This window comes from Mustela nigripes, chromosome 5, assembly GCF_022355385.1.
Source record: "Mustela nigripes isolate SB6536 chromosome 5, MUSNIG.SB6536, whole genome shotgun sequence".
Taxonomy (NCBI): domain Eukaryota; kingdom Metazoa; phylum Chordata; class Mammalia; order Carnivora; family Mustelidae; genus Mustela; species Mustela nigripes.
In genome coordinates, this window is record NC_081561.1 from 102,818,989 (window position 1) to 102,837,235 (window position 18,247).

General features: G+C 38.6%; 1 long non-coding RNA gene across 4 annotated transcripts in view; it reads left to right on the plus strand.

Annotated features, from left to right (window-relative positions):
* LOC132018259 (uncharacterized) overlaps nucleotides 1-18,247 on the plus strand; it is a 213,124-nt gene that overhangs the window by 141,631 nt on the left and 53,246 nt on the right. For 3 of the 4 annotated variants that reach the window (XR_009404489.1, XR_009404488.1, XR_009404491.1), the window contains exon 4: nucleotides 4,564-4,718. The exons of the other annotated variant lie outside the window; for it this stretch is intronic. This is a non-coding gene — a long non-coding RNA (uncharacterized LOC132018259). The remainder of the gene's footprint in view (nucleotides 1-4,563; nucleotides 4,719-18,247) is intronic. 4 annotated transcript variants of the gene reach the window in all.

An 18,247-nucleotide genomic window follows, 5' to 3' on the forward strand; every position in this document is an offset into this window, starting at 1 on the left:
TGTTTGGAAGATGAGATAATTTCAAGTCAGGAGAGTACTTAGCACAGTGCCTGGCACATAGTAAGTACAAAATAAACCTTATTAGCTACTATTTTATCCATAATCCATCAGCCTTAATTTCCCTCACTTTATTCAAAATGGATATCCTCTCTTGTGAACATTATAACATTTCATTTTTTCACAAGGGCAAACTCTTCACTGAGGACATCTCTGACTCATGAGTGTAAAGTTATTTACAGTACTCTTCTGTGATAAAAATATAACTGTGCTTCTCCTTCTTTTAGTATTCTTGCATCACAGTGCTGTTTGATAGTTTCTTCTTAAAAGATTTTTTAAAATAAGTTTAATACTGTCAAGATAAAATTTGAAACAAAATTCAAGGAGCCTATGTAATTAATACCTACTGTATTTTATCTATAAGCAAAAAACAAATGGTAGCTCTCAGCCCTTGTACATTATGTCTGTTAACATAGAATGGTGAAAGCTATGGTGAGTTAAGAATTTCATCATACGGCTCAAGATTTTAATAGCTGAATAGAATAAAATATTACTCTTGACATGGCTTGACATTTTCCTTTATTAGAAAATATTTTTAAATAGCTAAGAAACAACACCATTAGCAAAAATATTTAATTTTTCAGAATATTACACTGGGTGCCGGTTGGCAGAGGATGAGACATACTGCTCAGTACAAATTCCACAGGCTGAATGAAGGCTTTGAATTTGAATGAATGTTCACATACCTCACAAAATGTTGCCTTCCTTCTGGCTTGGACTTTGAGAAATACCTCTGTCAGTGTTTACACAATTTTAGGAGGGCTCCATGGTTTATGATCAGATTAGCCTATTTTCCTCCCAGTGCATGGCTCTCAAATCCACATGTGGAAGTGTTTCTCTTAAGGCAGGAATAAGTTAAGCATGTGCTTCAAGAGTTCCTACAGTCATGAATAATCAAAGTCTAATAAAGGCAATCTGTTTGAGAAATACTAGAGTTCAGACAATATCTTATTTTAGCAAGCTAGATTATAGAGGGGAAAACTTGGGTTCTTAAACAATATTTGAAAGTAAGCCCTCTCTCCCTGAAAACAAGTAAAACATCTATGAGTTTTACAGCAACTGCCATGTTAAAAATGAAAGCTAGATATAGGATTGGCACAGTGCAAAATGTGGCTAAATCACCTTCTTTGTCTCTGCTACATGCTTCTGAACTGGTGTTGAAATGTGGAAATACTGAGTCAACTGAAAGCCCTCCCAGACACTTGACACTGGTCGTAGTCATGTATGGACATGGATGATGATGTTATGTAATCAGTTTAAGGATACTGAGCCAGTGAGCAATACCTTTCATAGAACAATATGAAGAAGAGCTGTGCATTGTAGATATCCATGGCTACAAAACAGTAGCGGGAACACATCTAAGCACACTCTATCAATCAAAGTCTTAATATGCACTTAACTGTGTTCGATGGACTTACACTCTGATTATTGGATGATAATGTTCATTTCAACAATGCTTGGGGCAGGGCACCTGGGTGGCTCAGTGGGTTAAGCCTCTGCCTTCGGCTCAGGTCATGATCTCAGAGTCCTGGGATTGAGTCCCGCATCGGGCTCTCTGCTTGTCAGGGAGCCTGCTTCCTCCTCTCTCTCTCTACCTGCCTCTCTGCAGGAAGAAATCACAAGTATGTGATTTCTCTCTGTCAAATAAATAAATAAAATCTTAAAAAAAATAATGCTTGGGACAGATCATGAGCCTAAGAAGGAATCACCACAAGGGGAAACATGTGCTAAAGAAAGGGTGACCAGTGGGCAGAGTACTCTTGGCTATAGGAAGGAAAGAATATTAAGCTTTGCTCTCCACCTAAGCAGCAACAACATGTCTTCAAATATACACATAAAGACAAGTGAATGAGTGAGTATACAGATGAATAGACAAAGGGATCACAAGTAATCCATCAGTAGAAAACCCAGGCATCTCCTGCAACTTGCATAGTTACTGTAATGAATAATTTACTTTCTTCCTTCATTTCTGCAGCCCCTTGAGCTCAACTTAATCCTTGCATAAAGTGACAGCTGGAAGTAGTATTTCACTTTTATAACTTTCAGAACATTTCTTACAGTCAAGTATTTGGTTTTGTGCCCATGTTTGTTTTTGCACCTCCTTGTGCTACACAGCAACCCTGCCATCTCCAAGCCAAGGCCAGACAGTCTGGGAGACAAATTCCAAATGGCTGACAGTGCCAGGTTGCAGATATAAAAAGGCATCATTCCCCCATCTCTCTCTTTTTTGGTGACAGAGAGTGATTTCTCTGCAATGTGACATTTGAAATTATGCCTAGCTTTTGCTAAAGATAAGTAGGCTGCCAGCCCTAAAAGAATTGGGAGGACACAGGATTCGAGAGCTCAAGAAGTGTTGGGAGGTTTATTCCTCACCCGTTTGTATGATTCTAGTAAGAGCCAACCACACTCAATCACCCTCTCTCCATTTCCAGGATTCTGAACATTCCACTGAGACACACACACACGCACACGCACACGCACATGCACACGCACACACACACACAGTAAAATAGAATAGTGAAGAATAGTTAGTAGAATAAGAGAAGAGGCTAGGCTTTCTAGTAAAGGCAATAAGAAAGAAAACCAGAGACATATTACATATAGCATAAATAGCTTTGATCATCTCATAAAAGTCAAAATTAAGTTTAACATTAATGTTAAAACTGTGGAAGACTAAGATTTAAATTAAAGGCTTAAATTATCACTTCTAAAAATGGGTTGTCTTCTCTTCTGTTAAACTTAAAAAGTATTTAATAATTTTCTGCCTTTGATACTTTATACCAGCATTAAACATAATAGGCATGAATCACAGAATTGTAAAATCCGAAATTCTGTGGAATCAAAAGCCATGATCCTGTAGCTTCTTAATACCTACCCATGCAATTCCCTTCCATTCTAATTATCTCTGCAAGTACCATCTGGATATTGTCACCTTCTTAAATTTCTATAATGGTTCCCAAGAGTTCCTCAGTTAAAAGCAGAGTTCATGGGGTGCCTGAGTGGCTCAGTCGGTTAAGCATCCTATTCTTCATCTCAGCTCAGGTCTCAATCTCAAGGTCTTGAGTTCAGGTCCCACATTAGGCTCCATGTTTTTTTTTGTTTGTTTCTTTGTTTTAATTAGAACAACAAGAAAAGAGACATTATCAGGGTGAATGAAGTCTATACACAAGGAACAGCATGATGTACAAGGCAAAAAGAAAGAACATGGTTCAGAGAAGTAAAGGAGGAAGAACATGTTACTGAAGTATAAAGCATATGTGATAGGTCATGAAACCATTCTGTTGGGTAAGGGATAACTCACTAAAAGCTCACATAGCATTGGATTTTAACTCTAGTATTATGAGGTGACATCAAAGATTTTATGTAAGGTGGCCTGAAACATGATAATTTTCATATTTTAGAAAGATTTCTCCAAAAGCTCCATGGAGAATGGTTTGATACAGGACCAATCCGGAAGCTATTATATATATACGGAGAGTCTGGAAAGAAAGATGTAGACAGATGAAATTTAGAAACCGAACAGAAAAACTCTGGTCACAAATTTTATTGGGGAACTGTTGTTGAGAGAGAGAAATCAAACAAGATTCCCAGTTGATGATTTTGTGACTTTGAAAAATAATCAGGTCTGATAGGAGATGTAAACTCAATTGTGGACATGTTGTTTTGAATGACCTTTGTATGTGTATAAGCCTTTGCTGTACGGCATGTATTGGAGTAGGAGATACATATTTAGGAGTTATCAGCCTAACAGTCACATAATATTAGTTCAAAACCAGGAAAGTAGATGAGATTTATTGGGGTTTTATACCAAAAAACATATAATTAGTTATCTAAAAGGTGAGTCAAAAGACTGATGTCATTGAAATCAAGGGAGAAGAGAGTTTTAAGAAAAAAGTGGTCACCAGAATTATATGGCAACTCCGTAACCTTTCCACAACAGTTTCATTCAAATGTTAGGCATAGAAATCAGAGTGTAGGGAGCTGAGGACTCAAAGAAAGGCCAGACATGGAGAAAATATGACATTTGAATCAACCAAGGTGGGGCTAGGTTATGCTGCTGGGGCACCTTTCCAATTTCAGTGGCTTGACAGAACAAAGATTTGTTTTTCATTGTGTTACGCATCTAATGCAGGTCATCAGGGGACTCTGCTCAACACAGTAGACTCCAGTTAACACAAACATTTGCAATTGTTGTAACAAGAAAAAGAGAGAACTACCAAATGACAACTAAATACTTTTTCCTGGAAGCAATACTTGACACTTTATTCTTATTTTACTGGCCAACACAAGTCATATGGTCACAGAAAGCTGAGAAATACAATACTACCTTGTGTCTAGAAAAAGAACTAGGATATTCATGTACAGCCTTCATGATGGGATTAGGGCATCAATAGATACAAAAGGTTATTAAGTTTAAGGACAGATTTTGTTTGGTTTTTAAGAGGAGGTACCAAAGGCACTAAAGAAATGCATTTTCACAACTCACACTTTTGCACCTCTGTGCAGCCTACAAAGTAAACATCATTCATGTCTAACTTCTTCACGGAAATATCCTTCCTACTATATTGGATATATCTTCAAAACTCTACTCAAGAATTACTTCTGGTGTGAAGCTGTCCATGAATGAGACTACTTGGCTACCTGTGTCTAATTGTATTTAGGTAAGTATATTTCTTCCTGTTATCATTGTTGACTTATCTGTGTCTTCACATGTTCATATACTTTTTTTAATTTTTTATTTTTTATAAACATATATTTTTATCCCCAGGGGTACAGGTCTGTGAATCACCAGGTTTACACACTTCACAGCACTCACCAAAGCACATACCCTCCCCAATGTCCATAATCCCACCCCCTTCTCCCAAACCCCCTCCCCCCAGCAACCCTCAGTTTGTTTTGTGAGATTAAGAGTCATTTATGGTTTGTCTCCCTCCCAATCCCATCTTCTTTCATTGATTCTTCTCCTACCCACTTAAGCCCCCATGTTGCATCACCACTTCCTCATATCAGGGAGATAATATGATAGTTGTCTTTCTCTGCTTGACTTATTTTGCTAAGCATGATACGCTCTAGTTCCATCCATGTTGTCGCAAATGGCAAGATTTCATTTCTTTTGATGGCTGCATAGTATTCCATTGTGTATATATACCACCTCTTCTTTATCCATTCATCTGTTGATGGACATCTAGGTTCTTTCCATAGTTTGGCTATTGTGGACATTGCTGCTATAAACATTCAGGTGCATGTGCCCCTTTGGATCACTACATTTGTATCTTTAGGGTAAATACCCAATAGTGCAATACTGGGTCATAGGGCAGTTCTATTTTCAACATTTTGAGGAACCTCCATGCTGTTTTCCAGAGTGGCTGCACCAGCTTGCATTCCCACCAACAGTGTAGGAGGGTTCCCCTTTCTCCGCATCCTCGCCAGCATCTGTCATTTCCTGACTTGTTGATGTTAGCCATTCTGACTGGTGTGAGGTGATATCGCATTGTGGTTTTGATTTGTATTTCCCTGATGCCGAGTGATATGGAGCACTTTTTCATGTGTCTGTTGGCCATCTGGATGTCTTCTTTGCAGAAATGTCTGTTCATGTCCTCTGCCCATTTCTTGATTGGATTATTTGTTCTTTGGGTGTTGAGTTTGCTAAGTTCTTTATAGATTCAGGACACTAGTCCTTTATCTGATATGTCATTTGCAAATATCTTCTCCCATTCTGTCAGTTGTCTTTTGATTTTGTTAACTGTTTCCTTTGCTGTGCAAAAGCTTTTGATCTTCGACCTCAGCCGCAGCAACATCTTCCTAGGAACAACGCCAAAGGCAAGGGAAGCAAGGGCAAAAATGAACTATTGGGATTTCATCAAGATCACATGTTCATATTTTGAAGTCTTTCCCCCTAACCCACTAAAAGGTAAGAATATTCCCTTTTGTTTCCTTTCTCTCCATGTGGTAACTGGCCATAAGATATATACTCTATCCATGATTCTTTATGGCCAGAGAAGTCCCTTGTACAGAGTTCTTTGGATCTGACCACCCCTGAAGACATAGAGTAATTTATACAATGGTTTATGAAGAAAACTGCAGCTTGGCTTTTTGGGTTGTTTTGTTTGGTTTTTTTTTTTTTTTTTTTTTTTTTTTTTTTAGGTTGTGGGTTTTTTTTTTTTTTCCCCGTGGCTGAAGAGGCAGGAAATTGAGCAGCAGGGGCCTAACTCTTATGGAAACTCCACCCTGTGTACTGGCATGATGGTAATTTTGCCAAGTCTACTTTCTGGGACTAGCCCAAACCTGTCAAGTTCTCACTTGAAAAACTTGCAGATGCATCCACCACATATTTATGAACTCACATTCATATGCAAAGAAGTTGCTACTGAGATGAGACACCTCATCAGGAAGGCTTACAACTGAGTTGTTTTTATGATGACAGATTTACTCGGATTTGCCTTCAGCCTCTCATCTGGTCCTCCAGGACCATGGCCATACATGTGCAGAGTACCTGTCTGGGTTCCGAAAACAGTCTGGCCCTCAGGACATGTACGCTGTCACCTACATGTCAAAACTATAACCTAGGCCTCACTAACACAATCCAGTCTCCTGAGCTAAACAACCACAGGTATGCAAACCCAGTGGGCTTTGGAAGTGAAACAGGTGCACATGCATTGTGGTAAGGATTTCCATTGTGCTCAGAGCTAAAAATTTAGATGCAGTCATTAAATATTTGAGCTAGGAGGAGTCACTGAAACCACCCACACACAAAATAAATAGGTCAATACATAATCCAGACAGAGCAGAAGAGAATTTTTTAAAAAAAGGGAAAATTTGTCAAGAAATGTGTTTAGTAGGAAGATGAGTTCGGCAGCAAGGACTGTGTGTGATTTGAGAAAAGCTAAGCAGCAATTTTTGGGTTTTGTCCTAAGGACAGTATCTAGTCTGATCCAGTAAAGCTATGAAGGTCTTTCCCACAGAGGTGAGAAAATACAATTTTTGACCCTAATTCCAATTCTTTGATTCAGGGTAAAAGAAATACTAAATACTAAAAGAAATGCCACCAAATTATAATCATAATTTTCTTCTCAAGTGAGTTGACTCCAATTGACATTTATCAGCTTATAGGTCAGCACAAATGTTTTTATAATGAGCCATAAAAGGAGGAAAGTATAGTCTAGACCGGCACTCAAAAAGCCTGCTGCTTTCTTTCAGCAACTCAACGGAGTCTGACTCACAATAACTGACTGGCCCAAACTGATAATATCAGGTCCCTGACATGCTAAGGGGGCAGGATCTTACTTTTGAAGTGGTGTAAGTTCTTGTAACAATGAGCAATGTGTACTTCAGGGCTGGGTGGTCTGGGCCACTGAGTGGCTCCCACAGAATTGCTTGTGCCTTTCACCCTATCCCTACCTCTGCAGCTAAGAACACATTTCTTTTTATTCGTTTTTTCTTTCTACTCCTGCCTGTCTCTTTATTCAAATTTTCTCCAATCTGATGCATTTTAGTTTTGCTAGTGGTTCCCACTATAAATTTCATGAAAGGGTTGAAGATGTTGCTGTCCCATCATCTATAGTGAAATGCTCTAAAATGGAAGCTCCATGAGGCAAAAATCGTGTCTGCTTTGCACATATTAGGCCCCAAATAAACATAGATATATGGCCTTTAATAGGTTTTCAGTAGTTGAAACACATTTCTCTGAAGTTTTCTGATGAAAATATTTGTGAACAATATTGAGATACTATATCCCATCCCCATTCCCCAAACATGCTAAAGCACCAAGAACAGAAAGCTGCTTGTTATACATTGCAACCCTCCAAAATTCATAAACTGAGACCTAACCCCCAATGTGATGGGATTTGGAGTGGGGCCTCTGAAAGAAGATTAGGTCAGATGAACGGGGTCCTCATGGATGGAATTAGTGTCCTTATATGAAGAGATCAGAAAGCAACTAGCTCTCTTTCTCTATCCCAGAATTGGTCCCTCACCAAAGCCTGACAATGCTAGCCCTCTGATCTCAAATTTTCAGCCTCTAGAATTGTGAAGAATGTATTTTTATTGTTTATAAACCACCCAGTCTATGATTTTGTTATAATACCCCAAACACACTAAGATATGGAGTATCAAGTCTCCGAGAATTTCTAGTCAAACTCTCAATCAGTGGTTCTATTTCAGTAAAATCAAGAGAATAGAAAAGGCAATAGAACCAGGAAATAGTTTGGATGTCCCTCACTCATTTAGAACAAGACTTCACAGGATTTTGGAAACTCGTGTTGTCACTCTTGCCTTTCTAATATTTTCCCCAACAGCTAAAAATCTCATACAATTTTAAAGGGGGGGGGATGCAATACAATATGAAGTCTGTAGAAAACTCTGAGGAATGTGAACCTCTTATCAGAGAGGTGCTGGGATACAGCTCAGCAGACTTGTTGAATGAAGATGGGTCCAAACTGTAGTAGAAGGAGACAAGCAATGTTTAGCCCTTCTGATCTATAAAATGAGGGGCGATGTTTTCTAATTTTGCACTTCCAGTACCTAATCTCCTGACCTATACCTTCAAATTCTATTGACTGGTAACTAGCACAAGCCAATTAACTACTACTTCACTAAGTACTATGGTGACCAATGAAGCCCTCCAAATTATTATTCAGTTTGTTTTTATTTTTTAATGACATATTTTGAATTTAGAGACCAACATACTAAAATCACCTACTGTAAATTTAGACTTCTATTTTAAATTTGGAGCTTTATTATGACACGGGAAATAGAAATTTTAGAGTAAACCATCATTAGCACAGTCAGCATTCTACCTTCCAAATTGTCTTTAGGAAAATCAACATTGTACAATCTTGATGTTCTCTGAAAACAGAAAAACAAACCAGTTCTACCCACGACACCCAGAAGGTTCTTTGCAGATACATGCCATTCCTACAATTTAAATGTAAATAGAAGGAAATGACTTAAGAAATACAAAGATTTGTAATTTCCTATGGCCCAGCCAGGTGAAACTGAGTCTCACTCTATGTACCAATGGGATGACAAAGTATTTTAACTTAATATCACAACTTAATTTTGTGGACTACTTTTTGGCTACTACATACTAACACAGGTAGTCTAGTAGCACTTTTCCCAGTTCCTGTGTTAACTTAGAAATGATAATCAGAGCCTGCCCTTCAAGGAGGGAAGTTAGTATTTTCCAAAGAAAGAGAGCCCAAAAGAATGGCATTGTGATAACATCACCCCATCTCAACACGCCCCTTTTTATGTTAGATTACTCCTTTAAATCTAGAAATGTAATGCCCACCTCATATCTCAGCATATCTTACAATAGGAATCCCTAAATACCAAGAGCCAAAATTATAAACCAAAAAGTAATCTAGCATGGAGGACAAGGGGAGATGGAGAGAAGGGAGTTGAGGGAAATTGGAAGGGGAGGTGAACCGTGGGACACTATGGACTCTGAAAAACAATCGGAGGGTTTTGAAGGGGTGGGGGGTGGGAGGTTGGGGGAACCAGGTGGTGGGTATTGGAGAGGACACGGATTGCATGGAGCACTGGGTGTGGTGCAAAAACAATGAATACTGTTACGCTGAAAAAGAAATTAAAAAATAAAAATAAAAAATATAAAAAGTAATCTTTATTAGAATAATTTGAAACAAAGTCTTATATCAGGCACTGAAGAGAAAAAGAAAAACTTGAGAAATAGTGAAATGTTCTAAACTCACAAATAAGATATTATCATAATCAACACATTTAAGTGGACATACCTGAACACTGTGACTCAAAATTTGTAATTTTTAGAAAACAGATAAATTGATTGTTCTTTAGGGGATCCAAACCATTCACTCTAAGAATATGAAATAGCCATTTTCTATTAAGAAAAATGAGGGTTTTTTTTTTAACTTTGTTTTTCTCAGTGTTCCAAGATTCATTTTTTATGCATCACACCCAGTGTTCCATGCAATACGTGCCATCCTTAATACCCACCACTAGGCTCGCCCAACCACCAACTGCCTCCACTCCAAAACCATCACTTTGTTTCTCAGAGTCCACAGTCTTTCATGGTTCCTATTCCCCTTCAATTTCCCCCAACTCCCTTCTCCTCTCCTTCTCCCAATGTCCGTATAATTCCTTATCCTCCACAAGTAAGTGAAACCATATGATTCACTCTCTCTGCTTGATTTGTTTTACTGAGCATAATCTCTTCCAGTCCCGTCCATGTTGATAGAAAAGTTGGATATTCATCCTTTCTGAGGGAGACATAATACTCCATTGTATTTATGGACCATATCTTTATCCATTCATCCACTGAAGAGCATCTCGGCTGTCTCCAGTTTGGCGATTGTGGCCTTTACTGCTATGAACATTGGGGTACAGATGGCCCTTCTTTTCACTACATCTGTATCATTGGAGTAGATACCCAGTAGTGCAATTGCGGGATCATAGTGTACCTATCTTTTTAATTTCTTAAGGAATCTCCACACTGTTTTCCAAAGTGGCTGCCCCAGTTTGCATTCCCACCAACAATATAAGAGGGTTTCCCTTTCTCCACATCCTCTCTAACACTTGTTGTTTGCTGTCTTGCTAATTTTGGCCATTCTAACTGGTATAAGGTGGTATCTCAATGTGGTTTTGATTTGAATCTCCCTGATGGCTAATGGTGATGAGCATTTTTTCATGCATCTGTTAGCCATTTGTATGTCTTCTTTGGAGAAGTGTCTGTTTATGTCTTCTGCCTATTTTTTGACATGGGTATGTTTTTTGAGTGTTGAGTTTGAGGAGTTCTTTATAGATCTTGGATATCAGCCCCTTTGTCTGTAGTATCATTAGTGAATATCTTCTCCTATTCCGTGGGTTGCCTCTTTGTTTTTGTTGACTGTTTCCATTGCTGTGCAGAAGTGTTTGATCTTGACGAAGTCCCAGCAGTTCATTTTTGTTTTTGTTTCCTTTGCCTTTGGAGACATGTCTTGCAAGAAGTTTCTGTGGCTGATGTTGAAGAGGTTACTGCCTAAGTTATCCCTAGAATTTTGACAGAGTCCTACCTCCTGTTGAAGTCTTTTGTCCATTTCGAGTTTATCTTTATGTATGGTGTAAGAGAATGGTTGAGTTTCATTTTTCTATACGTAGCTGTCCAATTCTCCCAGCACCATTTATTGAAGAGACTTTCTTTTTTCCACTTTGTATTTTTTCCTGTATTGTTGAAGATTATTTGACCATATTATTTGTTCATATCTGGGCTCTCTACTCTGTTCCACTGGTCAATATGTCTGTTTTTGTGCCAGTACCATACTGTCTTGGTGATCACAGCTTTGTAGTGTAGTTTGAAATCAGGCAATATGATGCCCTGAGTTTTGTGTTTCTTTTCCACATTTCCTTCGCAATTCGGGGTCTCTTCTGGCTCCATACAAGTTTTAGGATTCCATCAAAATTTTAGGATCCATACAAATGTTTCCTCCAGCTCTTTGAAAAATGCCAGTGGGGGGCGCCTGGGTGGCTCAGTGGGTTGAGCCGTGGCCTTCAGCTCAGGTCATGATCTCAGGGTCCTGGGATCGAGTCCCACATCGGGCTCTCTGCTCAGTGGGGAGCCTGCTTCTCTCCTTCTCTCTCTGCCTGCCTCTCTGCCTACTTGTGATCTCTGTCTGTCAAATAAATAAATAAAATCTTTAAAAAAAAAATGCCAGTGGAATTTTGATCTGGATCTGGATCGCATTGAAAGCATAGATGGCTCTAGGCAGTATAGATATTTTAAAACTGTTTATTCTTCCTATCCATGAGGATGGAATGCTTTTCCATCTATTTATGTCTTCTTCAATTTCTTTCATGAGTGTTCTATAGTTCCTCAAGTACACATCCTTTACCTCTTTGGTTAGGTTTATTATGTTACTTGGAGCTATAGTAAATGGAATCGTTTTTCTAATTTCCCTTTCATTGTTAGTGTATAACAAAGCAACTGATTTCTGTGCACTGATTTTGTATCTTGCCACATTACTGAATTGCTGTATGAGTTCTAGCAGTTTGGGGATGGAGCCTTTTGGGTTTTCCATATAAAGTATCATGTCACCTGCAAAGAGAGAGTTTGACTTCTTCTTTGCCAATTTGAAAGCAGAGGCTTAACCCACAGAGCCACCCAGGCACCCCTTCTTTGCCAATTTGAATACCTTTTATTTATTTTTGTTGTCTGATTGCTGCTACCAGGACTTCTAGTACTATGTTGAACAACAGTGGTGAGAGTGGGCATCCTTGTCATTCCTGATCTCAAAGGGAAGGCTCTCAGCTTTTCCCCATTGAGAATGATACTTACTGTGGAGTTTTTCATAGATCTATTTTATGAAGTTGAGGAATGTTCCCTCTATGCCTATACTTTGAAGAGTTTTAATCAGGAATCGGTGGATGTTGTGTTTTGCCAAATGCTTTTTCTACATCAAATGAAAGGACCATGTGGTTCTTCTCTCTTCTCTTATTGATTTGTTTTATGACATTGACTGATTTGCAACTGTTGAACCACCCTTGCATCCCAGGGATAAATCCCACCTGGTCATGGTGGATAATCTTTCTAATGTACTCTTGGATCCAATTAGCTAGGATCATGTTGAGAATCTTGGCATCCATACTTGTCAGGGATATTGGTCTGAAATTCTCCTTTTTGATGGAGTCTTTGCCCGGTTTGGAGGTCAGGGTAATGCTGGCTTCATAGAAAGAGTCTGGAAGTTTCCCTTCTGTTTCTATTTTTTGAAAAAGCTTCAGGAAAATAGGTATTATTTCTCCTATTCCCGAGGGAATCTGTCAGGTCGTGGGCTCTTGTTTTTGGGGAGGTTTTTGATCACTGCTTCAATCCTTTTACTAGATATTGGTCTATTCAAGTTGTCAATTTCATCCTGAATCAGTCTTGGAAGCTTATAGGTTTCCAGGAATGCATCCATTTCTTCTAGGTTGCTTGACTTATTGGCATATAACTGTTGATAATAATTTCTGATAATTGTTTCTATTTCCTTGGTGTTAGTCATGATCTCTCCCCTTTCGTTCATAATCTTATTAATTAACTATAATAATAAATTAATAATTTATTAATAATAAATTAATAAATTAATAATTAATTAATTAATTTTCTCTCTCTCTTAGTTTGGATTAGTTTGGCCAGTGGTTTATCGATCTTATTGATTCTTTCAAAGAACCAGCTTGTAGTTTCATTGATGTGTGCTACTCTATCTCTAGCTTCTACCTCATGGATCTCTGTTCTAATCTTGATTATTTCCCTTTTTGTGCATCAGGTTGGCTTAATTCATTGTTGATTTTCCAGTTCTTTAAGGTGTAAAGAGAGTTGGTGTATTCTGGATTTTTCAATTTTTTTTGAGTGAGGCTTGGATGGCTATGTATTTCCCCCTTAGGACCACCTTTCCTGTATCCCATAGGTTTTGGACCAGTGTGTCTTCATTCTCATTGGTTTCCATTAATTGTTTAAGTTCTTTGATTTCCTGGTTGATCCAAACATTCTTAAGCAGGGTGGTCTTTAGCTTCCAAGTGTTTGAATTCCTTCCAAACTTTTTCTTGTGGTTGCATTCCGGTTTCAAAGCACTGTGGTCTGAGAATACGCAGGGAGTAATCTCAGTCTTTTGGTAGTGGTTGAGCCCTGATTTGTGACCCAGTATGTGGTCTCTTCTGGAGAAAGTTCCATGTGCGTTTGAGAAGAATGAGTATTCTGTTGTTTTAGGGTGGAATGTTCTGTACGTATCTGTGAGGTCCATCTGGTCCAATGTGTCATTCAAAGCTCTTGTTTCTTTATTGATTTTCTGCTTGGATGATCTGTCTATTACTGAGAGTGGTGTGTTAAGATCCCCTACAATTAATATATTCATATCAATATGACTCTTTATTTTGATTAACAGTTGACTCTTGTAGTTGGCTGCTCCCATATTGGGGGCATAAATATTTACAATTGTTAGATCTTCTTGGTGGGTGGGCCCTTTAAGAATGATGTAGTGTCCTTCTGTATCTCTGACTACAGTCTTTAGCTTAAAATCTAATTTCTCTGATACCCCAGCTTTCTTTTGAGGCCCGTTGGCATGAAAGGTGGTTCTCAATCCCTTCACTTTCAGTCTGGATGTATCTTTAGGTTCCAAGTGGGTGTCTTGTAGACAGCATATGGATGGGTCCTTTTGTTTTATCCACTCTTCAACCTTGTGCCATTTTATGGGAGCATTTAGGCTGTTCAAGTTGAGAGTGATTATTGAAAGATACATTTTTATTGACATCGTATTGCCTGTGAATTCCTTGTTCCTATTGTTTGTCTCTGTAAATTTCTGCTCTATGTCACTCTTGCGTTCTTTCTTCTTTTATAGAACCTCCTTCAATATTTCTTCTAGTGCTGCCTTGTCACATACCCTTTTAATCCTTGCCAGTCTTGGAAGCTCTTTATCTCTCCATCCATTTTGAATGTCAGCCTTGTTGGATAAAGTATCCTTGGCTGCATGTTCTCATTTAGTGTCCTGAATATGACTTGCCAGCCCTTTCTGGCTTGCCAGGTTTCTGTGGACAGTCTGACATTTATTCTGGTGGGCCTTCCTCTGTACACGAGGAAACTATTCCCCCAGTGCCTTCAGAAGCTCTTGTCTAACATTACAGTTCATTAGTTTCACAATTAAGTGCCTTGAGTTCTTTCTTGATTTGTTAATCTTGGGTGGTATTCTTTCTACCTCTAGGAGAGGGATGCTTGTTCTGTTCCCCAGACTGGGAAAATTTTCATCCAGGATTTATTCAACTATATCTTCTAGTCTTCTCTCTGAAAAATGAGTTTACTGATTTGGACAACCTGATAAATCCCACTTCCCTCTATTCTAAATAAATATCTTTGTTTATGCTTTTGAAGATTAAAAAGTTAACATTAAAACGCTTTTTATTATCATCACTAGTTGGAATAAAGTATATGCAAATTGGTTGAGATTTTTGAGAAAAAGTTATTTATCTCTAGGTGATATGATTTTCAATGAAAGGGGGAACAGTTTAAAACAAACTTACATCTACTTGCATATTAAAGATGACTCCATTGAATTTCTAAAATTCCAAAAATTCATGGCAATAATGAGTTAATTATTAATCAGAGTTTATTAACAGTCACATGTGGTTCATGGCAACATTGTGGTCTACCCTGGAAAACACTGTGCTTTCAAAATAACAAATAGTAAGGAATGAAGGAGACCGTAATCACCATTAACCACAGTGAATATTGTAGAACTCATATCCAAGTTAAGGCAAGGCATGTGATGATGGTTGAAAGAGCAAGGAGGAAATTAATAATTGTAGAAGGCTTAATATGAATTAGAACTCTCTCTAGAAGTATCTCACTTAATCTTCACAACAAACTTTAAATAAATATAATTATCCCCAGGCAAAACAGGAGGAAACCAAAACTCCAAGACAAATTATTTCTCTAGGTTCTATTAGTGAGTGATCAGCAGGGCTGTAAGGTGTATGCACTATGAATTGTGCTAGGTAGCCAGTATTGGTCTATATTTATGTTTTAAGATCACATTGTACTTCTGAGGCCTCCTTGGAGGCCCTGATAACTCTATTAGCTGTAGTGGAATGTTAAAAAGAGCTCAGTGAATTTGCCTCCAGATCCTGAGGCTCAGTTTTACAAATAATAATAAAGCCAGTGAAAGGCAAAACTGTGAAGCTGGCAGTCATGCTCTTTTTTTTTGCTACACCCTATTTTCCCTGGAGGCAACCTGATGCCTTTCAGATGCCTGGCACCTTCAGTTGGCCCAAGCACTGAAATGAAGTGGCCATGCTAGCCCCTACAGCACCTCATATTGCCTTGAGTTACAATCACCTGAGTGTCCACCTGGCCACACTCTCAACTAGATTGTGAACTCCTTTTTTTCTTTTTTTTAATTAAATTTTTTTTGTATTCAAAAATTCATTATTTATGCACCACACACAGTACTCCATGCAATACATGCCCTCCTTAGTACCCACCACCAGACTCACACAACCTCCCAATGCCCTCCCCTCCAAAACCATCAATTTGTTTCTCAGAGTCCACAGTCTCTCATGGTTTGTCTCCCCCTCCGACTTCCCCCAACTCACTTCTCTCCATCTCCCAGTGTCCTCCATGTTAGTCCTTATGCTACACAAGTAAGTGAAACCATATGATAATTCACTCTCTCTGCTTGACTTAATTCACTCAGCATAATCTCTTCCAGTCCCATCCATGTTGATACAAAAATTGGGTATTCATCCTTTCTGATGGAGGCATAATACTCCACTGTATCTATGGACCATATCTTCTTTATCCATTCATCTGTTGAAGGGCATTCTTTGCACAGTTTGGTGACTATGGCCATGCTGCTATGAACATTGGGGTACAGATGGCCCTTCTTTTCACTACTTCTGTATCTGTGGGGTAAATACCCAGTAGTGCAATTCCAGGTCATAGGGTAACTCTCTTTTTAATTTCTTAAGGAATCTCCACACTGTTTCCCAAAATGGCTGCACCAGCCTGCATTCCCACCAACAGTGGAAGAGGGTTCCCCTTTCTCCACATCCTCTCCAACACTTGTTGTTTGCTGTCTTGCTAATTTTGGCCATTCAACTGGTGTAAGGTGGTATCTCAATGTGGTTTTGATTTGAATCTCCCTGATGGCTAATGGTGATGAGCATTTTTTTATGCGTCTATTAGTCATTTGTATGTCTTCTTTGGAGAAATGTCTTTTTCTGTCTTCTGCCCATTTTTTTTATGTGCTTATCTGTTCTGTGTGTGTTGAGTTTGAGGAGTTCTTTATAGATCTTGGATATCAGCCCTTTGTCTGTAGTATCATTAGTGAATATCCTCTCCTATTCTGTGGGTTGCCTCTTTGTTTGTGTTGACTGTTTGCTTTGCTGTGCAGAAACGTCTTGATGAAGTCCCAAAAGTTCATTTTAGTTTTTTGGGTTGTAGGTTTTTTTTGTTTTTGTTTTGTTTTGTTTTGTTTTGTTTGTGATTGTGAACTCCTAAAGGACACAAAACATCTCGTTTTCTATGTTCTGTCTACTTATCCCAGAATGGGTGAATATTTGTATTCAGTGAATATTTGTAGAAAAAAAAATTATGAATGCCCATTGGACTCCCTCCCAACACTAATTAAAATATTTTAGGCCGGTATTTCCACCTTGCAAACAATGAGGGGCACCTGGGTGGCTCAGTTGGTTAAGCATCTGCCTTTGGCTCAGGTCATGATCTTAGGGTCCTGGGAGTGAGCCCTCTTTCTGGCTCTTTTCTCAGTGGGGAGTCTGCTTCTCCCTCTGCCTCTCCCCCCACTGCACTCATGCTCTCATGCTCTCTTTCTCTCCCTATCTCTCAAATAAATAAATAAGATTGTTTAATAAAAGGTGACAAACAGCTAAAAATAAGGGCTATTAACCTATTAAGAAATGACTCACTGCTTGACTCACTCAGATCCTACATATCAGTATTGTTGTATATGTGTGTATGTTTTGAAGACTAAATACCTAGTGTAATATATCCACCTACTTCTTTAAACTTGGGCATTTTGATACAACTTATTAGAGCAGTATCTCGTTAAGATCGAATATGGCACAATAACAGTGCATGAGGCACAACCAGCATGTCAGTGCCTACGGTGGTCTAGTTAACAACAGTAGAAAACCATAGACAGAAAGCAGGTGAGTGCTAATAGTACACACTTGACATATACTATCTTATTTAATCCTTCTAACAATTTTTAAGGCAGTTATTATTCTAATTTTATTGAAGAAAAAAAAAGCCAGAGAAGTTATATATTTTCCCAAGACCAACCATGGAGTAAATGATAGAGATAGCATTCAAGTCTGGCCTAGCAATAAATTTCTTTTACTATACCTGAATCCTTTGGTCTTCAAAGTTATTGTCTAAGTAGCAGCTGGAGGACTGATGACTTAATCTACTCCAAGGAAATTTACCATGAGGACTAGAGTTATCAACCCTCTATTTATAAACATATATTTTTATCCCTAGGGGTACAGGTCTGTGAATCACCAGGTTTACACACTTCACAGCTCTCACCAAAGCACATACCCTCCCCAATGTCCATAATCCCACCCCCTTCTCCCAAACCCCCTCCCCCCAGCAACCCTCAGTTTGTTTTGTGAGATTAAGAGTTACTTATGGTTTGTCTCCCTCCCAATCCCATTTTCTTTCATTTATTCTTCTCTTACCCACTTAAGCCCCCAT